Genomic DNA, 11,757 nt, shown 5'->3' with positions numbered 1-11,757 from the left:
TGGGTGACAGAGCGAGACTCCCCCTCAAAATTTTTTAAATTACGTGTCCCTGATCAATTTGCGGTTCCCTGGTAGGTTCCTTGCTGTGATGTCTCATATAGAAACTACGTCCTATTCTCCTTCATGCCCAGCATAAAAGGAAGACTCACAGGTCTGTGGCTGTCATGGCCCTCCCTGGCACCCTTTTTCTGAGTTCAACCATCAATCATCCAACAAACATTTACTGAGGCCGGGCGCAGTGGCTCACGCCTGTAATCCCAGGACTTTGGGAGGCTGAGGCAGGTGGATCACCTGAGGTCAGGAGTTTGAGACCAGCCTGGCCAACATGGTGAACTGCTGTCTCTACTAAAAATACAAAAATTTAACTGGGCGTGGTGGTGGGCACCTGTAATCCTAGCTATTTGGGAGGCTGAAGCAGGAGAATCACTTGAACCTGGGAAGTGGAGGTTGCAGCGATCTGAGATCATGCCATTGCACTCCAGCCTGGGCAACAAGAGCGAAACTCCATCTCAAAATAAATAAATAAATAACATTTACTGATCATCTGCTAGTACTGGGTACTGAGCATCTGCTAGTACAAGAGGCTAGTGGCTCAGCTACAAAGGCAAGTTTCTACTGCGGAGAGAGGGAGACACCGAGGGCAACAATACAGGCCATAGAGACTCACAGGGTCAGGAGAGGAATTCTGTCCAGGGCCCTATTGGAAACAGAGAGGAAAGACTCGACAGAGTTGAGGAAGCCAGGCTGAAGCTGGAAGATGACAGAGGGTATCAGCCAAGGTCTCAACAGAAACACATGGAACAATGGAACATTCATACAGAGTAACCAAAGAGAATTCACCAAGGGACAATTTACAAAAATAAGGGAAGACAAAAAGGCCCATGGAGCACTCTGGGGCTGGAAGCAGTGGGGAACTTTGCCTTGACAGGGTCAGGGATGGAATAGTTGTCAGAACCTGGAGAAAGGCTGCTGCAGAAGAGGCCCAGCAGGAGATGAGGCCTCCCAGGGTCTGGAAGGGACGGAGCTGTGGAATACCCCACCTTTACTCCACTGCCCTCGAAATTCCTGCTGGTGCTTCCCATCAGATAAACCCACGCAAAACAAGAGAGCAAGGGACCCCACGGAAGCTCAGCCTGCTGGGGCATGGAGCAGAGTGCAAAAGATGGAAAGAGGTCTGAAGGGCAAAGAAAAAATTTCCAGGCCAGGCGCAGTGGCTCACACCTGTAATCTCAGGACTTTGGGAGACTGAGGCTGCCGAATCACTGGAGGTCAGGAGTTCAAGACCAACCTAGCCAACATAGTGAAACCCTATCTCTACTAAAAATACAAAAAAAAAAAATTAACTGGACGTGGTGACATGTGCCTGCAGTCTATGCTACTTGGGAGGCTGAAGCAGGAGAATCACTTGAACCCAGGAGGAGGAGGTTGCAGTGAGATGAGGTCATGCCACTGCAATCCAGCCTGGGCGACAGAGTGAGACTCTGTCTAAAAAATAAAGAATGAAAAAATTTCCAGAACCCAGTTATTAGGGGGAGCAGGCAGAGAGAAGGCCCGGAAGTGAAGAGAACCTGGCTCATCCAGGGAACAGAAACGCCTGGTTGAGCCGGGCATGGTGGCACGCACCTATAATCCCAGCTACTCAGAGGCTGGGGTGAGAGGATCGCTTGAGCCCAGGAATTCAAGGCCAGCCTGGGCAACATAGTGAGACCTTGTCTCTACAAAAAATAAAATAAAATAATTAACTGGGCAAGGTGGCATGCACATGTAGGCCCAGCTACTCGGGAGGCTGAGGTCAGGGGTGGTTTGAGCCCAGGTGTTCAAGGCTGCGGGGATCCACGATCACGCCACTATGCTCTAGCCTGGACCACAGAATGAGACCCTGTCTCTAAATAAATAAATAAATAAATAAGACCAGGTACAGTGGCTCATGCCTGTAATCCCAGAATTTTGGGAGGCTGAGGTGAGAGGATTGCTTGAGGCCAGGAGTTTGAGACCAGCCAGGGCAACATAGTGAGACTCTGTCTCTATTATAATATTTTTATTTTATTTTATTTTATTTATTTATTTTAATTTTGAGACGGAGTCTCTCTGTCATCCAGGCTGGAGTGCAATGGCGTGATCTTGGCCCACTGCAACCTCTGCCTCCCAGGTTCAAGTGATTCTCCAGCCTCAGCCTCCTGAGTAACTGGGATTATCGACACACACCACCACACCAGGCTAATTTTCGTATTTTTAGTAGAGTTGGGGTTTCACCTTGTTGGTCAGGCTGGTCGCCAACTCCTGACCTCAGGTGATCCGCCCACCTTGGCCTCCCAAAGTGATGGGATTACGGGCATAAGCCACCACTCCTGGCCTCTATTATAATATTTTCAAAAATCAAAAAAAGAAAGGGGGGGGAGGGAGGAGGGAGGAAGGGAGGAAGGCAGACACCGGGTTTGAGTGAAATGTAGAGAGACAGGAGATAAGTTTGACGTGGACCAGGAGCAGACCATAAAGGGCTGCATACATGCTGATAAGAGGCATTCATCTTATTCCATGGGCAACAAAAAGCCTGAGAAGCAGGGGAGCAATGTCATGAGATGTCATTAGATCCTAATGAAGCCATCCTGGCTGCAGCAGGAGAGAGAAATGACCTGAACTTGGGGAATCCAGCTGGGAGGCGCGAGCTAATGAGGGCTGAACCAAAGCAGTCACAGGTGGATGGAGAGGAAGCAGGCAGGTGGTATTGATGGGATGGAGTCTTGGAACTTGGTTTTCTTTTTTTTTTTTCTTTTTTTTTTTCTGAGACAGAGTCTCGCTCTGTTGCCAGGCTGGAGTGCAGTGGTGCGATCTCGGCTCACTGCAACCTCCACTTCCCAGGTTCAAGCGGTTCTCCTGCCTCAGCCCCCCAAGTAGCTGGGACCACAGGCGTGCACAACCACGCCCAGCTACTTTACCTATTTTTAGTAGAGTTGGGGTTTCACCATGTTGGCCAGGATGGTCTCAATCTCCTTACCTTGTGATCCACCTGCCTCGGCCTCCCAAAGTGCTGGGATCACAGGCGTGAGCCACTGTGCCCGGCTGGAACTTGGTTTTCTATCTCATATGTGTTCTAGGTACCTTTGCTGCATAACAACCTCTCCACCAAACTTGGTGTCAAACTATAACGATTTTATTATGTTCACAAATTCCATGGGTCAGTAATTCAGACAGTACTCAGCTGCAGTGATTGGTCTGTGCTTCACAACGTCTGGGGTCCCAGCTGCGAAGACCAGAATGACTGGTGCTGGGGTTAACTTGGAACAGCTGGAGGGCTGAAATCACCAGGTAGCTTTACTCATATATCTGATGCCTGAGCTGGCAGGACCCAAAGGCTGGGCTCAGGGAGGCTGAAGACAGACACATCAACGTGTGACCTCTCCATGTGGCTTGGGCCTCTCTCAGTAAGGACACTGGGCTCTGTAAGGGAACACCCAAAAGACGCATATGAAAAGAGGAGGGAGACACGGTGGCTCACACCTGTGATCCTAGCACTTTGGAAGGCCAAGGCACGAGGATCACTTGAGCCTAAGAGTTTGAGACCACCCTGGGCAACATAACAAGACTCCGTTTCTATTAAAAAAAAAAAAAAAAAAAAAAAAAGAGGCTGGGCGCGGTGGCTCAAGCCTGTAATCCCAGCACTTTGGGAGGCCGAGACGGGCGGATCACGAGGTCAGGAGATCAAGACCATCCTGGCTAACACAGTGAAACCCCGTCTCTACTAAAAAAATACAAAAAACTAGCCGGGCGAGGTGGCGGGCGCCTGTAGTCCCAGCTACTCCGGAGGCTGAGGCAGGAGAATGGCGTGAACCCGGGAGGCGGAGCTTGCAGTGAGCTGAGATCCGGCCACTGTACTCCAGCCTGGGCGACAGACCGAGACTCCTTCTCAAAAAAAAAAAAAAAAAAGAAAAAAAAAAAGAAAAAAATACTTGCCAGGTGTGGTAGTGAGTGCCTGTAGTCTCAGCTACTCCGAAGGCTGAGGCAGGAGGATCGCTTGAGCCTGAGAGGTTGAGAATGCAATGAGCTATGATCCCACCACTGCACCTGGGTGACAGGGCGAGGCCCTGTCTCAAGAAAAACAAAAAAAAAAAAAGAGAGAGAGAGAGAGAGGGAAAGAAAAGAAAACAGGGTGTTCAAGAGAACAAGGGGGAAGTTGTGTGTCTGTTCAGCACCCAGCCTGGGAGGGAAGTAACATAGAAAGTCACTTGTAGCACACTCTATTGGTCAAAATAATCACAAGGTCACCAGATTCCCAGGGAGAGGACCTCTACCCCACCTCTCCACGGAAGGAGTGTCAGAGAATTTGGTACCGTATTTTATATTATTTTTATTTTTATTTATGTATTTATTTATTTATTCTTTGAGACAGAGTTCCGCTCTTGTTGCCCGAGCTGAAGCGCAAATGCAATCTCGGCTCACTGCAACCTCCGCCTCCTGGATTCAAGTGATTCTTTCTCCTGCCTCAGCCTCCCAAATAGCTGGCACTACAGGTGTGCACCACCACACCCCGCTAGTTTTTTTATTTTTAGTAGAGACGGGGTTTCACCATGTTGGCCAGGCTGGTCTCAAACTACTGACCTCAAGTGATCTGTCTGCCTCAGCCTCCCAAAGTTCTGGTATTACAGGCGTGAGCCACCACACCTGGCCCCATGTCACCCTTGATGCCTCTCTTCCTACTATCAACCCCTTCAACCCCGGCCAGTCCATCACCAAGTCCTATGGTGCTATCCGTCAAACATATACATTGTATCTTCCTACTGCCCTTCATCTCCCCCACCCTCACATTTGCCAGGGTCCCATCACCTCCTGTAGCAGCCTCCACTCATCCCCTCTCCCACATACTCTCTGCAGTCCAAGTAATTTGAACATGCAGCTCACAACACTCCCCCATGAAGACTCCTCTGAGCACTGCGTCAGGAGCAATCTCCAAGGCCCTGCAAGGTCTGAGCCTGCTTCTCCTCCCTTCAGTCCCTGGGTTCCACCCACGTGGGTCTTCCTTCATTTTTCTCAACTGCTCTATGTCTTTCTGCCCAGGATCTTTGTATAGGTTGTTCGTTCTGCCTGGGACATCCCTCCTCGCACTCCTCATGTGACTGTCCCCCTTTCATCATCCGGGGTCTTATCTTAAAAGTCTCTTTCCGGCCGGGCACGGTGGCTCACACCTGTAATCCCAGCACTCTGGGAGCCCAAGGGGGGGTTGAATCACGAGGTCAGTAGTTCAAGACCAGCCTGGCCAAGATGGTGAAACCCATCTCCACTAAAAATACAAAAATTAGCCGGTCAAGGTGGTAGGTACCTGTAATCCCAGTTACTTGGATTGGGGTGAGATCATTCAGCTACTTGGGAGGCTGAGGCAGGATAATCACTTGAACGTGAGAGGCAGAGGTTACAGTGAGCCGAGATCATGCCACTGCACTCCAGCCTGGGTGACAGAGTGAGACTCTGCCTCAAAAAGAAAAAAAAAGAAGTCTCTTTCCCTGAGAGATTTCCCAGCTCCACCATTGTTACTTTGGTCCCCTGTGTTCTTAACACTATTGTAAATATTTTTGCTTCAGCATCCTGAGTAACTGGGACTACAGGCGCCCGCCACCAAACCTGGCTAATTTTTTTTTTTTTTTTTTTTTTTTTTGTAGAGACAGGGTTTCACCATGTTAGCCAGGATGGTCTCGATCTCCTGACCTTGTGATCTGCCCGCCTCGGCCTCCCAAAGTGCTGGGATTACAGGTATGAGCCACTGCGCCCAGCCTATTTTTGCCTTTTTAATTGTTTTATGTCTGTCTCTTCTACTGAAATTCAAGCTTCCTGTGAGCAATGACTGAGTCCATCTTGTTCTCTGTATCCTCAGCACTCAGCACCATGCCTAGCACATCATAAATATTTATTGGATAAATGAATGACAATAACTCCTGGGCTTCCAGCTTGGTTGATTACAGGAGGAGGAGCCACTTGATCGCCCACTTTAGTCAATAGGAATGACACATTTTGGCCAACTGTTTCTCAGATGTATTTTTTTTTTTTTTTTTTTTTTTTTTGAGATGGAGTCTGTCGCCCAGGCTGGAGTGCAATGGCACAATCTCGGCTCGCTGCAACCTCTGCCTTCCGGGTTCAAGCGATTCTCCTGCCTCAACCTCCCAGGTAGGTGGGATTACAGGCGTTCACCACCATGCCCATCTAATTTTTGTATTTTTAGTAGAGACGGGATTTCACCATGTTGGCCAGGCTGATCTCGAACTCCTGACCTCGTGATCCACCCTCCTCGGCCTCCCCAAGTGCTGGGATTACAGGCGTGAGCCACCGCGCCTGGCAGATTCATCTTTGAGTAGTTTTAGGAGTTTTTCAGGCGGGGCAGGTGGATCTGACCTGGGGCAAAGGGATAAGGAAAGCTGTGAAATGTGGAGTTAGGGGGTCATTGGGAGGAAGGATGAAGAAAGAAGGCCAAGAAAAATCGCTTAGAACGTTTCTTCATTCATTGGGGGACCCGCCATGTGCCAGCCAGAGTCCCTGCCCTCAAGGAGTTCTCAGTCTGCCAGGAAGCGGAAGGGTCCCACACAGAGGGCCTCCATGCTGTGCTAGAGGCAGCGGAGCCCAGGCGGCCCGCAGTGGGCAAAGGCACCTGAGGCTTCTCCCCAGGTCTCTTCTCCCAAGACTGAGCCTTGACTGCAGGCTCCATCTGCCTCCCCAGCCAGGAAGGTAAAGTCCCTGCACAGGCATCCCCAGCCTGCTTTAGGAGCCCTGCCAGAGACGGGGTAGCGAGGGGCAAGGAATAGTTCCTCGAGGTGAAAACCTATGATAAGACCCTAATAGTCACTGACTAGTGCTCGGCAGACCCCAGCGCTGATCTAAGGCCTGGGCGTGCATGAACTCATCCTACCCTCCCAACCAACCCAGGAGATATCAGAGGAGTAAGGTTGGATATCATCAGCACAAGTCTCCTAAAGTTCACCCCACCGATGACAGGACTGGAAGGTTCACACTGCAGGGATCTGAGGTAGACATATGGAAGCACTCCTCGACCACAAGGACCGTGAGAATCTGAAATAATGTACCCTTCAGAGCATACGTTATCTGGAACAAACTCAGACGGTGCATGGGGGAGAGGGGGATGGGCAGCTGATGACCTCACTCACTCCAATGTCCTGAGCTCCTTACCCCGCCAGGCGCTGACCTCAGACTGGCGGAGGGGGCAGATGGGGCGAGATCATTCAGTATAGTGTGCGCCCAGCGCTGGAGCGACCGTGTCCGGGGACAGGGAGGGAGGAGCCGCCTGCAGAGGTGTGGGGACCCGAGGAAGGTTTCCAGGTGTCGCCCGATCCTTTGACCTTAACCCGAGATGCGCTGCGCGCGAGGTCGGTCGACGCCCTCCGCCTCCCGCAACGCCGCTGTGCGGTTGGGGGCGGTGCGGTCCCTCAGCCGCCTGCGCAGCCCGCACGCCGTCACTTCCTGTGAGGTGGGCCCAGCCGGGCTGCGCACGGAGGTGGGGGATGCAGGCTTGGGGTGAGCAGCAGCGACGGTGCCATCGGCTGTCGCATCGGGGTCCCCAGCCCCGCCCCGCGCCGAAGCGGCGCTCGCGGGGAGGGCCTGGCCGTCTTCGCGCGGTGGCCGGGAGCTCCCGGGGTCCCCTGCCTGTGCTCCGCTCCCCCATCCAGGACCTGGGCTGGAGGTGCCAGGGAGCTCTGGGAGCCTGGGGTGCACGCAGGGAAGTGCTCGCGGCTGCCGGGGTCACAAAACTCTAGGGCTACACAGTGCCCAAGGCTTGGGGGCCATCGAGCCCACCGAGGGCTCTTTGCCATCAGCGCCGTGTTTTGATGCCCGCGACAAGGAACACCACGAAATAGGTTTCCTGACACTCAGGTGAGGTGCCAGGTCCTGGGATACCAAGGTCAGGTCAGGTGGTCTGTACTTGCCGCCCCTGGGTCGGCTCTCTACCCTGCTTGACTACATCACAGGAAAAGGCTGGAAATGGATCTGGGGCTGGTTGACCTGTAGCTCATGGAGGCTGAAGAATTTCCTCCGTGAAGGCAGACGTGATTTTCCTCCTCATGGAAGAATTTAGGCCAGCCATAGTGTGTTATTTTATTTTATTTTATTTTGTTTTACTTTATGTTATTTTTGATACAGAGTCTTACTCTGTTGCCCAGGCTGGAGTGCAGTGGGGCCATCTATCTCAGCTCACTGCAACCTCTGCCTCCCAGGTTCAAATGATTCTCCTGCCTCAGCCTCCTGAGTAGCTGGGATTACAGGCGTGCACCACCAGGCCCGGCTAATTTTTGTATTTTTGGTAGAGATGGGGTTTCGCCATGTTGACCAGGCTGGTCTGAACTCCTGGCCTCTAGTGATCTTCTTGCCTCACCTTTCCCAATAGCTGGGATTCCAGACACATGAACTTTCTTTCTTTCTTTCTTTATTTATTTATTTATTTATTTATTTATTTTCGAGACAGAGTCTCGCTCTGTTGCCCAGGCTGGGGTGCAGTGGCGCAATTTCGGCTCACTGCAAGCTCCACCTCCCAGGTTCATGCCATTCCCCTGCCTCAGCCTCCCAAGTAGCTGGGACTACAGGCACCTGCCACCACGCCGGCTAATTTTTTTAGTAGAGACTGGGTTTCACCGTGTTAGCCAGGATGGTCTCAATCTCCGGACCTTGTGATCCGCCCACCTCAGCCTCCCAAAGTGCTGGGATTACAGGTGTGAGCCACCTTGCCCGGCCATGAACTTTATATAAAATGGAATCGTGCAGTGCTGTGACAGAATCATAACCACCAAAGATATCCACATCCTAACCCCCAGAATCTCTGAATACATTACCTTACCCAACATAAGAGACTTTGCAGATGTGATTTAGTTAAGGACATTGAGATAGGGAGATTATCCTGGATTATTCAGTGTGCCCAGTTTAATCACAAGAGTCCTTTATAAGAGGGGGGTGGAAAAGGTAAAAGTGATGGGATGTGAAAAGGATTCCACCTTCTATTGCTAACTTTGAAGATGGACAAAGAGGCCATGAGCCAAGGAATATGGATGGCCTCTAGAAGGTACAAAAGACAAGGAAACAGAGATACTCCCCTGGAGCCTCCACAAGGAACACAGCTTCTACCAATGCTTTGACTTTAGCCAGTGATCCTTGTCAGACTTCTATAGAATTGTAAAATAATAAATTTGTGTTGTTTCAAGCGATTAAATTTGGGGTCATTTGTTACAGAAGCAATAAGAGACAAATACAGGTATTTACTCTTTGTGTCTGGCATCTTTCACTCAACTTTTTTTTTTTTTAATCCAAGCCCATGACAGTAGATCATTTTATTTGTACTATATAACATCCCATTACATGAACATGCCATATATTCTTCTTCAACTGTTGATGGACATTTGTATTGTTTCTAGTGTGGGCTGTTATGAATACTGTGGCTATGAATATTCTTGTACATGTCTTTGGGATAAGGTGTGTGCATATTTCTGTTGCACATATATAGGAATAGAACTGCTGGGTTATAGGGTATGCATGCATAGTGGCTGCTGTGATGCATCACCAGCTCTTTCAGAATGAAAGGACCTGTTCTCTTAGCTGCTGGGAGGACCCCTGGCTGGCAGTCCCAGCTGCCAGGCCTCTGTGCAAACTAGCCTCAGCTGAAAAGAACGTATTTGGCCAAGGTCACACATGCCTCCTAGGGATGACCTGTGTCATTCAATGACTGGTTGATATGTAAGGGTGGGGGATATAAAGGCCCCCTCCCCCACTGATACTTGGAATAGCTTTGAAGGGTCACCCCAGATTCAAAGTTCTTCAAGGATCAGAGGAGGCTTTTGCAGAGGCTATATCCTAACCCAGCTTCTCCCCCACCAACCCTGCTTCCCTCGCTTTCCTGCAGGTGTTGATCCTGAGAGCACTCCCTAGTCAACTTCCTTTCTGTTTTTTCCTCTCTAATCCAATATGATTGATATCCCTAATCAACTTCCTGCATGCTAATCTCCATCTCAGGATCAGCTGCCTGGAAACACAACCTACAACAGCTTACATTATTCAGCTTTCATGGTTATCAAGCAATTTTTTTTTTCCGAGAAGGAGTCTTGCTCTATTGCCCAGGCTGGAGTGCAGTGGCACAATCTCAGCTCACTGCAACTTCCACCTCCCAGGTTAAGGCGATTCTCCTGCCTCAGCCTCCCGAGTAGCTAGGACTACAGGCATGTGCCACTATGCCCAGCTAATTTGGTATTTTTCTTAGAGACGGGGTTTCACCATGTTGGCCAGGCTGGTCTTTAACTCCTGACCTCAAGTGATCCGCCCGCCTTCACCTCCCAAAGTGCTGGGATTACAGGCATGAGCCATTGCGCCTGGCCACGTCAAGCAGTTTCCTAAAATCGTTGTTGTCCTATGTATTCCCTCCAGCAGGGTGGGTGAGAGAGCTTAACATTCTTGCCAACACTAAGTATTTTTTGTCTTTTTTTTGAGACAGGGTCTTGCTCTGTCACCCAGGCTGGAGTGCAGTGGCATGACCACAGCTCCCTGCAGCCTCAACCTCCTAGGCTCAAGCAATTCTCCCACCTGAGCCTCCCAAAGTAGCTGGGACTACAGGCATGTGTCACCATGCCCACCTAATTTTTATTTTTAAATTTTTTTGTAGAAATAGGGTCTTGCTATATTGCCCGGGCTGGTCTTGAACTCCAGGCTCAAGTGATCCTCCCAACCTCGGCCTCCCCAAAGTGCTGGGATTATAGGCATGAACCACCAAGCCTGGCCTGTTTTGTTTTGTTTTGTTTTGTTTTTTCTAAAGCCACTCTGGTGATTGGGTAGTGGTACCTCATTGTGGTTTCAATATGCATTTTTCTGATGGCTAAAGAAGTTCAGTACCTTGTTGTATGTTTATTGAGTTATTTGTGTATCCTCTTTTGTGAATTGCCTGGTCAAATCTTTTACCCATTTTTCTACTGGGTTGCGTGCCTTTTTCTTATCAATATGCAGGTGTTCTTTCTATATTCTGGATACAAGTCATTTGTTGGATGTATCACAACATTATTCAGAGATTCTCAGTGGCGCCAGCACATTCTGGGTCCCAATAAAAATGAGTTACAAGAATGCTTGAGTCCGAAAACTCCTCTAAGGAAAGAATGCTTGGACGGATGCAAATGTGTATGGTTTTAATGGGTATAATTGGATATCAGATATGGGTCCCAAGGAAAGGAAAATAGAACCTTGAATGCAGGTAACACACCCTCAAACTAGCCACAGGCAGTTGTCCCAAAGGCAACTGTAAATTAGTATTCGTTCATTCAAAGAATGTCGATGGAAGGTACCAATGACCAGCATGTTGTTTGGTTTTTGTTTGTCTGTTTTTTGAGACAGAGTCTCCCTCTGCCGCCCAGGCTGGAGTGCAGTGGCGTTATCTTGGCTCTCTGCAACCTGTGTCTCCAGGGTTCAAGCGATTCTCCTGCCTCAGCCTCCCGAGTAGGCATGCGCCACCATGCCGGGCTAATTTTTGTATTTTTAGTGGAGGCGGGGTTTCGCCATGTTGGCCAGGCTAGTCTCAAACACCTGACCTCAGGCGATCTGCCCGCCTTGGCCTCCCAAGGTGCCGGGATTACAGGAGTGAGGCACCGCGCCCAACTGGTGAGCAGCCTGTTCTAGGAGGTGACTAGCCAGCTGTGAAAGAGAGACAATATTATTGCTTCCAGGAGATCTAGGAGAGACGACAACTTCTAAAATAACGTAATTTTAGACATGAGACATAAACTGAATCGGTCGTCG

This window comes from Chlorocebus sabaeus, chromosome 16 (assembly GCF_047675955.1).
Source record: "Chlorocebus sabaeus isolate Y175 chromosome 16, mChlSab1.0.hap1, whole genome shotgun sequence".
Classification (NCBI taxonomy): Eukaryota; Metazoa; Chordata; class Mammalia; order Primates; family Cercopithecidae; genus Chlorocebus; species Chlorocebus sabaeus.
Note: the sequence above shows the minus strand (reverse complement) of the source record.